The sequence below is a fragment of the Suncus etruscus genome, chromosome 9 (assembly GCF_024139225.1).
Source record: "Suncus etruscus isolate mSunEtr1 chromosome 9, mSunEtr1.pri.cur, whole genome shotgun sequence".
Taxonomy (NCBI): Eukaryota; Metazoa; Chordata; class Mammalia; order Eulipotyphla; family Soricidae; genus Suncus; species Suncus etruscus.
Window position 1 is genome coordinate 59,974,120 of NC_064856.1, and position 16,717 is coordinate 59,990,836.

A 16,717-nucleotide genomic window follows, 5' to 3' on the forward strand; every position below is an offset into this window, starting at 1 on the left:
GATGTTTAGAAAACTGGTTAACTACATCTGGCTAATACATACAAAAAAAATCTGGTACTTTATCTTTCATTGCAAAAGAATTAATTCAAAATGGGATATTATATCTGAGTCCATAAAATACATAAAAGAATAGATAGAAATCTCATGATGTTGACTTTAGAGGTGTCTTCAATGATTTGATGGTGCTATTTTGGCTAAGAAAAGCAAAACAAAGTAAAAACAAACAAGTGAGAAAATATATAAGTAAATTTTTTATCATGCATTGCTTAGTTACACAATAAGGTAGCAAGAAAGGGCAAAGACAACACAATGGGAGAACTGATCCACAGATCTAAATTCGGGAGGATATTAAAAGAGAATGGCACTGAAAAGCATAGGAGAAGGAGGTGGACACATCAGTGATGAATGTGGTAGAAATATATACATGTAAAATAAAGTTAACACTATTATAAATAAAAATAGATGAAAAATTAAAATAAAAAATAAAAAGCAGACTTTAATTCTATGCTTAGATTCCCTCTTACTGCGAGTTTCTTCTCCTTTCTCCTTTAATTTCCAATAAACTTTTTTACCTTCTACAAAAAATAAAAATACAACCTACTCTTTTTTGTTTGTTTTGTTTCTGTTTTTTTGTTTTTGGGTCACACGCGGCAGTGCTCAGGGGTTACTCCTGGCTCTGCACTCAGAAATCATCCCTGGCAGGCATGGATGACCATATTGGATGCCGGGATTTGAACCACCATTCTTCTGCATGCAAGGCAAACCTCTCACATCCATGCTATCTCTCTGGCCCCTAAAATACAACCTACTTAATGGAAGAAAATATTCCCTTTCATATAGCTAACAAAGGCCTAATACCCAAGATTTATAAAACACAATAAAATACCATAAAATGGGGAGTAGAGCTGAGCAGACAATTTTTTGAAGACATACATATGGTCAATATGCATATAAAGTGTTCATTACTTATCTTTGGCAAATGCAAATAAAAATGATAATGAAATATCACCTCACATGAGTGAGGTTGGTATATATAAAAAATACTGAATTACACATAACCCAGTAATTTCATTTGACATTTACCCCAAGCTTAAATATGATATTTTGGAAATAAATTTTCATTTATATGTCTATTTTAGTGATGTTTCTTACCCACCCCCAAAGGAAATAGGTCAGAAGAAAAAAATTAAGTAATATAATGATTAAAAAATAAACAATAATAAGAAAAACCAGTGGACATTGATAATTAAACTAAAGTTACTTAAGGATAAGTAGGTCTTGGGAGATGGTATTTTAAAAAAGAAAATTATCATTAATATAAAATTCTGAGCAAACCAGAAACTTTATTTGAATATCACTAGTTTTAAAAATTAATATCCTTTTATGTTTCAGGACTCAAAGTTACGTACATTTTTTTTGTTTTTTATTTTTGTTTTTGGGCCATACCTGGCATTGCTCAGGAGTTACTCCTGGAGGTAGACAGGGGAGCATATGGAATGCTGGGGATTAAACCCTACTTGGTCATTTGCAATACCCTACTTGCTGTGTATCACTCCAGCCCCTCAAAGTTACTTTCTTTGAAAGATAATATAAAGACACTTAATACTGAAATATTTCCAATACCCAGCATTTGAAAAGTTTCTAGTTTTGAGAAAAAGCAATAAATTGATTCATAGGAGAACTAATAAATAAAAACAGATTTTAGGAATAAAGAAATAATGGAATTTGCAGGAAAAAACCTTTAAACTAGTCATTATAAATGTATCCAAGTATTAAAGGGTAATGGATAGAGGGAGATGAAATGATAGATATAAAGATAAATAAAAGGTAAATTACAGACAACTACAATACATAAAATGAAAAATTTATTGGATGAGCTTAGCAGATTGGACACTGCATGAAAGAACAGTGCACATGAAACAGCAGTAGAAACTTTTCAAGTACTAACATAAAGAAGGAAAAGAGATTCTATAACCAATGAAACATACAAGTAGTATAATTTGCATGTAACTAATGTTCAAAAATGGGTGAAGAGTCACAAAAGCTTTTATATTTAATATAAACTAAAATCCATAGAACAAAATGTTTAACAAATCCTAGGCAGTGGGTCACAATGAAGGCACAACATAGTCAAAGTATTGAAAACAAATAACAAGAACTAAAAATCTTAAACACAGTTAGAAACTCAGAGGTAAATTATGTACAGAAGAACAAAGACATTAATGATTACAGAAATGACATGGCTTGCAAAATCTTTACAGTACCAAAGGAAAAATATACCAACTTAGAAATCTCTATCTATGAAAAATATCCTTAATAATGAAGATAAAGACTTATCTTTTCAGACAAACAAAAGTGGAGAGAAAAATTGACTAGGATTTGCACTACAAAATATATTAAACATATATTAAAGAAAAATTTAAAGCTTAAAATATTTAAGGATAAAGAAAAAAGGCTCAAGGAAATTTTGAGTCACATTTAAAAATGATAAATAATTTACTTCTGGCTCTATGCTCAGAAATCTCTCCTGGCAGGCTTGGAGGAACCATATGGGATGTCCGGATTCGAACCACTATCCTTCTGCATGCAAGACAAATGCCTTACCTTCACGCTATCTCTCCAGCCCCATAAATTAATACATTTAAGTTTACTTAATTTTTAAAATAAAAGTAAAGTTTATTTAATTTTTAAACTTTAATTTTTTAACTATTTAAAAATGGTAGTTTACAAAGTTGCTTACAATACAATTATTTCTGGCATTCAATGTTTCTGACACCAATCCCACCACCAGTGTAATATTTCTTTTACCATGTTCCTGTTTCCTATCCTATCTCAAGCCTGTAACCTTGACAGGATTGAATAATTTACAGTGACTACTACAACTAAATGATAATGACATAATCAGAAAAAAATCATGAACAGAAAATTTGTTTAACTTGTTATATATTGTTTATTAAACTATTTGTTGCTAATAGTGCATTTGTGTTATTGGTTTTGTTTGTTGAATTTCGGTGACTTCTATGCTTCACATCTAATTTGGTGGCTTCCAACTGGAATATCAGTATTGAAAGATTTGGAGCTTGCCTAGAGCTCAAGGAATTCTAGCATCTGCGGAGCTAGGCTGATAAGCTGACATGGCAGTAACTGTGGGGCATGTCTGTAGCTGCTGGAGCTTCCGGAAGTATGGGATTGTGGGAAGCTGCTCATATTCACTCCAAGAAAACTCCTGAGTTCTCAGCCCCAAACCTGGCATATCAGAAGTTTTTGTCAGATATGTGTCTCTGCAGAGATCAGTAGTAAAGCAATAAAGTTGGACCCCTGGCATGATGCATTTGGGGTGTGCAGCTGCAAAATTTGGTGGAAAACTTTTTAAAATTTTAAGTCTGCATGTCTTTTTTGGAAATTCTTCTAGAAATTTCTGGAAATTCTCATTGGAATTTTTCCTTTAGATGTTTTCTTTTATGTCTATAGAAAAGTAAAGTACAATGTTCTTCTTTTTAAATTTATTTTTATTACATAAAATATTGAAAGAAAGCAGTTGAAATATATATCAATATTATTATTTAAAATCGATTTTTTAAAATCGATTTATTTAAGTGAAATTTCAGTTTTCCTTCAACGGCATAATGTATTTATATAACAGCATGAGGATGGTTGAAAGATGGCCATCTCCCCAGCCCCTAGAAATCTTCAACATTAAGAAAGATATTGGGGCCCGGAGAGATAGCACAGCGGCGTTTGCCTTGCAAGCAGCCGATCCAGGACCAAAGGTGGTTGGTTCGAATCCCGGTGTCCCATATGGTCTCCCATGCCTGCCAGGAGTTATTTCTGAGCAGACAGCCAGGAGGAACCCCTGAGCACCGCCGGGTGTGACCCAAAAACCAAAAAAAAAAAAAAAAAGAAAGAAAAAAAAAAAGAAAGATATTGATCTTCTTTGTTATGTTGAGATTATCCAATTCTTCCTAAAATTTTGCTTCTTAGTTTTTTATTTTGTTTATTTGGGCCACATCCTTTGAAGCACAGATACCTGGCTCTGTGTTCAGGGATTACTTCTGGCAATATCTGGGGGATCCGTTTGTGTGCTGGGGATGAAATTGAACTGCGGTTGGTTGGTAGAGTGCAAGATTTTTAACCCCTGCACTTCCTCTCTGGCCCCTGTTCCTAAAGTTTTCAAAATAAAACCAAAAAACTCCCAGGAGAAATGGAAGTGCAAATTTAGCACGTAGCTATCAGATCCAGATTTGGGTGATTTATTTATTTTCATTGATGGTCTGTATATTTTTAGTACAGGCCATCCTTATGTTGCTAGTGTAAACCTTGCTGGGCTGCCATAGATGATATTTTACATATTTTATTCCAGTTTGTTATTTATTTTTTTAAAAAATGAATCCAGTGTTAAACAGCGAGACTGTTTTTATTTTGTGTATATGCTGTTCTTACAAATTTTGTTATCAGGGTTATAATGACCTCATAAAATGAACCAAGCAATTTGTCTTTGCTTTTTTGCCTAAATTCCTCTCTGCTCCCCTGGCCTGGGGAGAGCAGTGTTGGCGGGTGTTCAGAGCTACTCCTGGACCTCTGGTGACCTCCAGCGTGTTCTCAGTGCTCTTCTCAGTGGTGTTGTCTCTGGCATCTCTGCTTCTCCTTGGGTCTGGCTTAAACTCGCTCCCCCAGCATTAAACTTCAACCTGAACTGGCCTCTGAGTGAACCCCAGGAGGGGGATTTCCTTGGCTGTTGCTGGCCATGCATGTGTCCCGCCCACCCACTTCCGCAGGCCCAGCTGCAGTTCCAGCCTCCAGCTCTCTGCTGCCCTCGCCTGCCCTCTGGCCAATTCGGCAGGCCCTGTTCTGATTTCCTGCAGCCAGTGGAGAAGGAAACTCGTTGCCATTCCTTTAATGTCGGTAGATGGCTTGCAGTCATTAGGAATTCTCCAGAACAACTGATTTAAAGGGGTCTGGCGAGGGGATGATTTGTGCTTTTTGCCTGAGAAGAAAGGGAGCATCAAAAACCCGAAACCCCAGCCCTCACTTCGTAGGGAAAACACAAATCACATTTCTACCAAAGGTGCTCAAAAAAGACCTGGTAAGGGCTGGCAGGAACATTCTGTTGAGTCCTGGAGTGGGAAGGGGGTAACATTCAAACTGGCCCTTTGATTAGACTGTTTAATCTAATCAACCCACAGGTGTAGGCAACTGGGACCCAAGAGGAACCCGTGACACATCCCTGTCCCCACTCCTCAGTCTGCTTTCTTGTTCTTCTTGCTCCCTCTGACCATTTGTGTGACCAATCTTCTGTTCATTATCAGCAGAGGGTGGTGAAGCCTGAGCTAAGCAGGGAATTGTCTGGCTCAGGCTGATCCTTTAATTGGTATGTCCCCTGAGGCCAAGGCAATGGAAAGCTTTCTTGTGTCTTGTGTCACTGTCTGGTCTTACTGTCAGTGCTTAACTGCACAGCATCTGTAGTCAGGCAGATTTGGGTTTGAATCCTAGGTGTGTCGCTTATTAGCTGTGACTTTGGACAACTAATGACCTCTCTGAGGCAAACTCCTTAAATATGTGGTGTGTGTTTGTGTGTGTGTGTGTGTGTGTGTGTGTGACATCTAGAAGTGCACAGATCTTTTCCCATGAGGTTCAGACGTCACCTCCCATGATGTTTTGGGGACTATGTGGTGCCAGAATTGAATACAGCTTCCTGCACTAAAAACATGTGCTTAGTCAGTCAAGGTGTTTCTCTGGTCACACAAGATCCTTCTTTTTAAAATAGAAGAATAATAAATACTTAGGTTGTATGATCTAATAATGCATAGAAATTTTTTTTTACCTAATTTCAAACCCAATAAATTTTCTGAAGATGTTAAGATTTTTCTTGATGCTACTGCTGATTGTCCCGAGATACCGATTTATTTTATTACCTGGCTGAAAAACTAGATATTCCTCTAACCTGGAAAGGAGCAGTATGTGAGATTGGGGAAGCTTAATCTTTCTCCTCTTCTTTCTGACCAGTGTTGGTGTCACCCTTCTTTTTAGTCATTCTTTTTTCTTCAAGCAGCCAAGAGGGAGAAGTACAGATAGACAATGAACAATAGGATGGGCACTGTCTGCCTGTGTTCTGCCCGGCTGATTAACATGTGAGTATGTACATGGAGTTGGGAACTCAACTAGAGAAATTGGTTGTGCAGGACTCCAGAGAGCCTCAACATCCAGGCCAGGAGGTAATGTTCTTTTTGCCCTCATCTAATACTGCCTTTCAACAGGTCGTGTCTTCCTCATCTTGCATCAGTATTTCACAGGTGCCTGTCTGAACTAGGCCTGGAAAAATTAACCCTTCCATATCTTACCTTTGCTGTGGAATCCACACTTAACAAACTCCCACTCTTTTCACTGCCTTTCTCTCTGTAAAAAGCTATTTTCTCTTTTAATGAGTCCTCAAGGAATCATTATTGCTGATTCCCAAATTATTTCCAGTTCTCTTCTCTTCCAGTTCACAATAAGATTGAATTTTTGGGGTAAGAGATATTACAATGATCAGGGCACATGCTAGACCTGGATTGGATCCCTTAAAGTCTCCTGAATATTACTGAGTGCAGCCTGGAGCTACTGAGCATTGCTTTATAGTCTTGGTGAACTCTGGCACCAGAGAGCCCAAGTAACACAGTATTCATGAGCCTCACATAAAATTTCTGGCATGGGGGGCTGGAGAGATAGCATAGAGGTAGGGCATTTGCCTTGCATGCAAAAGGATGGTGGTTCAAATCCCGGCAACCCATATGGTTCCCCAAGCCTGCCAGGAGCAATTTCTGACCATAGAGCCAGGAGTAACCTCTGAGTGCTGCTGGGTGTGACCCCCAAAAAATGCTGGCATGGTCGGCTGAGTATTAGTGTTTTTTTTGGGGGGGGGGCTACATCAGGTGATGCTTAGGGCTTACTCCTGGCTTTGTGCTCTGGGATCACTCCTGGCAGTGCGCAGGAGATCATATGGGATGTTGGCGATCAAATCTAGTCAGTTGCATGCAAGGCAAATGCCCATATCCATTGTAATATTGTTCTGGCCCCTGATTATCTGAGTATTACTAGCAGTGGCTTTTGGGTCTCTAGGTCACTGGTTGGGCAGTTCAAATATTAAACGAACCAACCAAATAAAACAGATAATATTCTATATTTTCTTGGTACAACTTTAACGTCTTTTGGGGCTTGAGTGACAACTTTAATGTCTTTAAAACAATTAAGATATACTTGCATATGACATTATATTAGTTTCAGATATGTAGCATAATGATTTAATATTTAATATATTATAAAGTATCTCCACAATAAGCCTACTTAAAATTAGTCATCACACACAGCAATAGTTTTTTCTTTTAATGAGAAATTTTAACATCTGTTCTCTAAGAAATATCAAATATACAACATAATACTATTCTTTTTTAAAAATATTTTGAAACCATTGTGATTTACAAAGTCCTTCATAGTTGGGCTTCAAACATACAATGAATCAGGGCCAATCTCACCACCAGTGTCCACCTCCCTTCACCAATGTTCCCCAAGTGCATTCCATACCACCACCCTTTGTCTCCAAGCCTGCTAGTATAACAGGCCCATTTAAATTTTAGATTATCTTTTTTTGCCACACCCAGCGACACTCCTGGCTCTGCCCTCAAAAATTGCTCCTGGCAGGCTTAAGAGACCAAATGGGATACAGGATCAAAGCTGGGTCTGTCCAAGTTTGGCTGCATGCAAAGCAAACACCTTACTGCTGTGCCATCACTGTGGCTCTTACGTATAAATTGTTGAAGTTTGGGTGTTTTAATTCCACTGTTATTGCCTTTGACTTGGATATTTAGTTAACACCACCAAATACACCTAAGCTTGCCCCATCCTTTCATATTTGTTTTTCTCTTTATCCACTCAATTTATTTCCTTCTTCTTGCTATACTTAGGGGCCAACTGTGTTCAAGACAATTCCCATTTAAACCATTGCATTTCTTCATGCACTTATTCTAAATACTACATATAAATGATATAATTCTGTATTTATCATTCTTTCTTTGGCTTACTTCATTTAACATAAAATCTTCCAGTTCCATCTATGTAGCAGAAAATTGCAACTTACATACTTACAGCTATGTAGTATTCCTTTGCATATATGTATCATATCTTTATTTTTTTGGCTACATCCAGTGACACTCAGGGGTTACTCCTGACTATGCACTCAGAAATCACTCCTGGCTTGGGGGATCATATGGGATGCTGGGGGAATCGAACCATGGTACCTCCTAGGTCATCTGCATGCAAGGCAAACACCCTCCCACCACACCACTGCTTTGGCCCCAATATCTTTATGATCCACTGGTTTGTTGTTGGACATCTATGTTTTTTCCAAGTCTTAACTATCCTACTGAGTGCGGTAATGAATAGTGGTGTACATATATCTTTTTGGATGCATGTTATTCTGTCCTGGGATAGATTCTCCAAAGTAGAATTTCTGGGTTATATGGCAGCTCAATTTTGAGTTTACTGAGAACCTTTCAAACTATTTTTCATAGGGGTTGGACCAGGCAACATTCTCACGAGCAGTGGATGAAAGTTTCTTTCTCATCACATTCCTGCCAACAGAGATTGTTCCCATTGTTTTTGATATGTGCTATCCTCACTGGTATAAGATGATATCTCATTATTGTCTTGATTTGGATTTCCCAAATGCTTGTTGGCCATCTGTTGTTCTTCCTCAGAGAAGTGTCTGTTTATTTCCTCTCCTATTTTTTGATGGAGTTTTTAGGGTTTTTTAGGGTTAACATTTGTGAGAAATTTGTAAAACCTAGATATCAAACCATTATCTGATGTGTTGAGTGCAAAAATTTTCTCCCAGAAGTTGTCTTCTGGTTTTAGTCTATGTTTCTTTTGCCATACAGAAACTTTTTAGTTTGACATAGTACCATTTATTCAGATTTAATTCTATAGTCCTTGTCATTGACATCCTATCATTGAAAATTCTTTGAGGTCTAAGTCTTGGAAGTGTTCTGCCTATGTTTTCCTTAATGATATTTATGGATTCAGGTTTAAAGTCAAGGTCTTTAACCTACTTTGAATTGGCTTTTGTGTAAGGTGTGAGATATGGATTGATCTTTAAGTTCTTACATATGGATATTCAATAGTTCAAACACCATTTGTTGAAGAGACTGTCTTTATTTCATTTCAAGTTCTTGGCTCCTTAGGCAAACACCCTACTACTGTGCTATCTCTCCTGCCCCACCTCCAAGTTTCTTGATTTTCAATATAGATTTGGCTATCCTAGGTGTTTTATGGTTCCACACAAACTTTATAATTGATTGTTCTAATAATGCTGTCTGAATGTGGATAGGGATTGCATTGAATAGGTAAGATAGTCATTTTGATGATATTGATTCTCCAATCCATGCGTATGGAATGTGTCTCCATTTCCTTAGGTCTTCTTCAATTTCTTAAGTGTTTTGAATTTTTCATTGTATAGGTCTTTCACCTCTCTTGTTGGGTTGATTTCTAGGTACTTGGTAGTATTAGACACTATTTTAAATAGGATAGATTCTCCTTACCACCAAGTGCCCAAGACTCTCAGCCGATGTTCTTATTTATTTTGCACCATGGTTATAAAATTGTTTGTGATTGAGTTTTAGTGATACAATGTACAGCACCCTTCACTGGTGCACATTTCCCTCCATGAACCCAGTTTTCCTCCACCCTCCCCTCTGCCTGCCTCTGAGGCAAATATTTTACTTCTTTCTTCTCTCACACATACTCCCCCCACTACTTTTTGGACACTGTGGTTTGCATTATTGTTAATTAAGAGCTACCATGCAAATAATCCCCTTTCAGCACCCAGTTTGTGTCCAGAATGATCAATCCCAACTATCATTTCTTAGTGGTTCTTTCTCTACCATACTGCAAAGTTCCACTTCTGTGGCAAGCTTCCTGGACTGGTCTCCTGACCCTCATTTCTATTGTCTCTAGATATTATTATCATATTATATTTTTTCTTATATTCCACAAATAAGCGAGGCTATTCTGTCTATCTCTATCACTTGGACTGATTTTATTCAGCATAATAATCTCCTTATCCATCCATGTATAAGCGAATTTCATAACTTCATTTTTCTAACAATTGCATAATATCATCGTGTAGATGTTCCACAGTTTCTTTAGCTACTCATCTGTTTTCGGGCACTTGGATTGTTTCCAGATCCTGGATATTGTAAATTGTATGGCAGTTGGATTTGGAAACACCCATGGATATCCCCACTTGGCAATTGGACTTGAACACGTTCCTGAATATCCCACTGTAATGACAGTTGAACATGAACGTCCCCTAGACACACCCTCTGGACATACCCCCTTGTCATGCCAGGTATAAAAGGAAAAACTTGGACTGTTGTGGGGGCCTAGGATAGTGACCAGAGCAGACCTTTTGGTGTGTGTGTGTGTGTGTGTGTGTGTGTGTGTGTGTGTGTGTGTGTGTGTGTGTGTGTGTGGTGGTAGGGGGGAACAGAGATAAAGCATGGGAGAGATGCTGCCAGCTTTGTACTACTCCCTTTTCTTTCTTCTTTGAACTCAGGCCTCTCCAGTCACCTCTGGCTGGTGAATTTCCATCTAACTCTCTCTTTCTCTCTGAAACCCCTGGGCAGCTGTGAAACCCCTGTGGCAACTCTGAAACCCCTATGGCAGGCCTCAGACACCAGGAGGAATAAAAAATAAACATAGTTTCTTCTCTTCTCTCTCTTTCAGTCTTGGGTGGGTGGTCACTACATGTTGACATCTCTGGGTGGGCTCTTTGTCCCGGCTGGCAGCTGGACTTCATGGGTCCCTGTGAACCTTGTAGCACTGGGCTCTGGTAGCCTTGGGATGCTGCAGTAAATAGTGCTGCAATGAATATAGGAAAGCAGATCAACTGATGTCCTCATGTTATCTCTAGTCTATCTCCTTATTCCCTCTCAACCCCTCTGCCTTTCATGGCATTCTCATTTCTGTAATCCAGGGCCAAGGGGTTGACATCATTTGATAACTACCATTGTCTTGTCACTCTATATGCTACAGATAAGTGACAACATCTGGTATTTGCATATCTCATGATGGACTAAGTAATTACAGGGGGCTATTAGCTGGGGGGGAATTAGAGTGATTACTGTTAAAGCATTTTAATTCATACTTGTAGCCTGGTAGTTCTTGGGGGAAATATGAGGTCCAATAATAATAATAATAATAATAACAACAACAACCCCATTACTATTCCTCTACTTATTAAGCACTTATATGTCTGACTTAAAAGTAAATACTTTATAAATATTCTATTTTAAAAAATGTAATTTTTACAAATAAACTTTCTTTTTTTTCTCTTTTTTTTGTTTTTGGGCCACACCCAGTGATGCTCAGGGGTTATTTCTGGCTATGCACTCAGAAATCACTACTGGCTTGGAGGATCATGTGGGACTCCGAGGATCGAACCGAAGTCTGCCCTGGATTGGTCGCATGCAAGGCAAAAGCCCCTACCTCTGCACTATTGTTCTGGCCTAAATAGACTTTCTTTTATTCAATTTATTATGATATATGTGTTTTTTAACTTTATTTAAAGGAAATGCATCATAGTTGACAGTTGATCATAATATGTTTGTTTCCAGATAACTGAGAGAGAAGTTGTTAAAAAAAAAAAAAGAATAGGGCTGGAGAGATAGCATGGAGGTAAAGCATTTGTCTTGCATGCAGAAGGAAGGTGGTTCGAATTCTGACATCTCATATGGTCCCCCAAGCCTGCCAGGAGCAATTTCTGAGTATAGAGCCAGGAGTAACCTCTGAGCGCTGCTTGAGTGTGACCCAAAGACAAACAAACAAAAATAAAAAAGAATAGAATGGATAAAAAAGGAATAGAAGAAAAAAGTTTAAAAAGAAGAAAAAGAGGGGCCGGACACATAGCATAGCAATGAGGCTTTTGACCTGGGAGGGACCCTGTTCAATTCCCAGCATCCCATATGGTCCCCTGAGCTTGCCAGGGGTGATTCTAGCACAAAGCCAGGAGTGGCCCCTGAACGCCAGTGGGTGTGGCCCCCAAACCAATCAATCAATCAATCAATCAATGAGCTATTTTTTTAAAAAAAAGAAGAAAAAAAAAGAAAAAGTACAGAAGCAAACAAATTTGTGAAAATTATTGTATCTCTAATGAAGTTATTAATACAATAACAGAAGGTTTAGTAAGCTCTTATCAGCTGTACATTCTGCTAAATTGCTATGTTCCTATGGGGTTAAAAGTATCAAACAAATGAAGTTGTCTTGCAATTTAAAACACTATTACTGATATTGTGACTTTTGTGGGGTTTGTTCTCAGCTGCTGGGTCTCCTGAAAAAGGCTGTGAGGAGAAGGGTGCCTGCACAAGCCCCCCAAAAAGCCTTGGTTATATCAGCCCCCAAACCAGCAGACCTAAAGTAGGTTCAGGTCAGTATCCTCCAAGGGGATCGTAGAAGGGTGGTGAAGTGAAGCCATTGGTAAAATGGTGATTCTGGGTGATGGATACAGACAGTGTGGCTTTGGCAGGGTAAGGGCTGGACCCACCCTCTTCTCCCAAGATGGCCAGCTTTCTGCCATATGGCCAGTGTTCACATGGTTTTTCATGGCTTAGTTGACATCTTGCTTGAGAAGAGTGAATCTATAAAGCAGGGCTGGTACAAACATGATTGTTGAGTAATTGTTGTAATATTGTTTTTGCCTGTCATCCCACCTGGATCTTCCAGGTGGGGGTGATTGAGGAAACAAATAAATAGCTTGTTGGGGAGGCATAGGGAGCTCTTTTGCCAGAACTGACGGCTTGTTCGGTTTGCTTTTTGGAGCTGGCTGCAACTGACAAAAGACTTTCTTTGCTGAACCTTTGGTCCCCTAATCTTTTGCATTTGTTGATTATTCACGTCGGATATTATTATCAAAGTCTCCCCCAAAAGGGGGGACGGAAGAATGGGATTCAATTTATCATTCTGGGAGTCATTCTTAGACTTGGAGACCATCAACAAGGGGTTTGACCTCCCCCCACACATGGAGACTGTCCTTGTGGCTGTGAAAAAATGTATTTTTAACCATTTCTATTGAGGTACTAAGATTTCAAATACTGCTGATAATATTTTTTTATGTACACATCATTTCAACACCATGCTCATCATCAGAGAGCCACTTTCCTTCACAAGTGTCCCAACACTCCTCCCAACACCATACCTCCCTTTCAAGCTTTAAAATAATTTGAGGTGGATATTATTTCCATATTATTATTTTTTATGTGTTTTGTTTTGGGTCACATCCTGTGGTGCTCAGGGGCTACTCCTGGTTCTGTGCTCAGAAATCACTTCTGGCAGGCTTGGGGAACCATATGGGATGCTGGGGATCAAACCGAGGTACAGCCTGTGGTGGCTATGTGCAAGGCAAAGGCTCTATTACTATAGTGCTCTCTATCCACTATTCCTATGTTATAGATGAGGAAATGACATTACATAACTAGTTTTGTCCAATTGTCTCCTCCAAAAGTCAAAGTGGGGCTCACAAAAGCAGGGACTTTTCATTCTTTTTTTGTTTTTTTTTTTTTTTTTTGCTTTTGGCTCTTGAGTCATATTTTGTGGTATTCAGGGAATATTCTTAGCATTGTGCTCAGAATTGACCCCTAAGGTGATCAGGGGACTATAGTGGGAGCCAAAGGTTTGAACCAGGGTTGTGGCTACTGTGGTAACATGAAGGCAAAAACCTCACCTCCTGTCCTGTCTCTCTGACCCAGGTGCCTTCCACTCATTTTTTTAAATGGATTTGGCCCACACCTGGTTATGCTCAGAATTTAGTCCTGATTATACACTCAGGCATCACTCCTGACAGGGCTCAGGGGACCATATGGATGGTGGAGATCAAATCTAGGTGGGCCACATGCAAGGTAAATGGCCTACCTGCTGTACTATTGCTCTGTCTTCTCAATTTTTTTAGGCCATACCTGATGGTGCTGAGAGCTCACTCCAACACTGTGCTCAGGGATCACTTTGGCAGTGCTTGTTTTTTTTGGTTTTTTTTTTTTTTTTAAATATGGAATGCTTCACGAATTTGCATGTCATCCTTGCGCAGGGGCCATGCTAATCTTCTCTGTATCGTTCCAATTTTAGTATATGTGCTGCCGAAGCGAGCACGGCAGTGCTTGTTTTTGAGGATTAATCTGGGCCAATTGCATGCAAGCCATCTAGAAGTGAGATAGCAGGGTCAAATAGGAACTCCATTCTTACTTTTTTTTTTTTTTTTTTAAGAAATTTTTTTCCATAGTGGCTGGACCAGGTAACATTCCTGTCAGCAGTGATAAAAGGGTCAACCTGTCTTACCTATCCTAAGAGCTGTACTAGTTATTTTCCCCTTCATATTTCTTGTGCCTTGCTTAAAATCAGAGAATTCCACTGACTTTTTGTTTAGAACTCAATCCCAGTGTTCCTCTCAAAGTACTAATTCTCCTTTTTGTCCCAAGACCAATTTCTCTGGGTTTATCATTTTCCTAGTTATTGAAGTCCTCTAAGTGCAGTTAATCTTAGTCTGTGCCTACAGAGTTCCTGTCAGTTCCTGTCTCCCTGCAAGCCTCACATATAAATCACAGCCAGGCATATCTGCACTGCTCCTGTCCCCAGAATAGTCAGTATGAAGGGCAGAGTTGGAAGGTCCTTGGGAGCACATCCAGGAAACCCTTGTATTGAATTTGGAAAAACAAATTCCCTGGGGAGGAAAGGTACTTCTCCAAGGTCATGGTTTTGAGTGTGGGCCAGAAATCATCTCTCCTCTCTCATAGGGCTTTCAAGCTGCTTGAGGTTTCTTTTGTTCTCAAACTTAAGACCTGCAAGTGGGTAGTATGGCCAGGCAAGAGTGTCTGCTATGCATTTAAGGATATATCTTACTCTAGGGGCTGGATGGAAGTTAGGATTCTTGTCTTGCCCGTGGTTGATACCAGTTTTATCCCTCCAAGCATTGCTAGAGTGAGCCCTGAACACAAAGCTAGGAATAATGCCTGAGAAGCTCCAGGTCTGACCCAAAAAATAACGACAACAAAAAACCTATAGCATACTACAGATATAAACATATTGTTTGCTTCAAAGCTATTTATTTATTAATCTTTTTAAAAAGAATATATTTTCTCAAGATGGTACTTGTTAACCTAAATGTAAAAATTGTTTTTGAATGCAAATTTTTCTTCACTAACAACTTTTTCTTGTGGGATTGGGTTCTAGGCAACCAATACACCCAGCAGTGGTTGAGGGCTCCTCTTTCTTTTGTGGTTTTTCTGAAGTGCTTAAAACCTTGCAGTTCTGGGGATGGAAACTGAGCCTCCTGCAAGTGGACTAGCCTATTAAGCTGTCCCTCCCTTACTAGTCACTTTTAAGCAGAAAGGGTTGTGCATGTATGTACATTCACAGTGATGCTCTTTGATAGTTCTGTGTGAAAAAAACACTAGTGTGTCATGTTCAGCAGAAGTGCATTTGGGGCCATACCTAGCAGATCTGGAGGAAGGGGTCTATCAGTGCCTGAAATTAAACTCAGGGTCTTGCATATACTAGGTTGTGCTTTGCCCCCTTAGCTCTCCTCATTGCATTGTACTGCTCTCCCTAGCAGTAATGAATCATCTGAATGCATATTTATTTATAATACATCTGAATAATTTTGGGAGAGTGTGGTTGGACCACATGTGGTTGTGATTATTCCTAGTTCTGTGCTCAGGGTTCACTCTTGCAGTGCTTGGGAGACTGTATGCCATGCCAGGAAGTAAAATGGGATTATCTATGTACAAGGCAACACCTTATCCTGACTATGCTATCTCTCTGGCACATATTTGAATAATTCTTCTTCTCAATATTTTTTTAAGTTTTTAAGTTGACCAACTCTGGAAAAAAAATAAACTTTCTATTGAAACTAATATGTCTCTTAAGAGTGGTCAGAGTCTGAGAGAAAAGAGCTGGCACAAGTGAGTGAAGACAACAGTCAGTGGTCTAACATTCATTCCAAACTGTTTGATGATGAACCCAGTGAACAAATAGCATCTTGCTGAAATGCAGCTCAACCTGAACTTGGCAATGTGTTCACGGCCATCGGAACTCTGCCTACACCATCTAACTGTCTTCTGGCAGCAGGACTGTTTTGTTTTTGTGGCCTCAAAGTCATGTTTTTCTCATCAGCTGAGTCTGATTTCTGCCCGAGTTCTGATCAAGGCCACTGACTGCATTTTGCTGTGCTGAGCTCTGGAGGGGAAGAAGGAGGTAATGCTGTGGGCGTTACAAAACTCTTTGCCAAGCCTCTCCCTTGATCACCATTAATGCTCTCCATAGTGGGCAGGGAAATACTTATAAGGAAACAATGAACTAGGAAATAATTAGGACAGGATTCGGATAAGATAAGATGAGTAATTAACAGCAGGCTACAGAGCAAGTGGGTTCTTGAGACTGAAAAACAGTGCTCAGCTGAGGTTCTGCCATTTACTGTGAAGAGTATTTAAATCTAGATCCAGTACTTTCTAGTTGTAGGATGTTTTGTTTGTTTTTGGGTCTTACCTGGCAATATTCAGGACTTAATTCTGATTCTGCACTCAGGAATTACTCCTGGAAAGCTCAGAGGATCAGACTGGATGCTGGGGATCAAATCTGGGTTGGCCACATGTAAGTCAAACACCCTACGCACTGTATTCTGTATTCTGGCACTTAGGTTCAT

At 39.2% G+C, this 16,717-nt stretch overlaps 1 non-coding gene across 1 annotated transcript; it reads right to left on the reverse strand.

The window, feature by feature from the left end:
* Positions 1-14,062: 14,062 nt before the first annotated feature.
* On the reverse strand, positions 14,063-14,169 carry LOC126019659 (U6 spliceosomal RNA). The gene has a single exon (XR_007499290.1). It is a non-coding gene; the product is annotated as a U6 spliceosomal RNA (small nuclear RNA).
* Between the last annotated feature and the right edge of the window lie 2,548 nt (positions 14,170-16,717).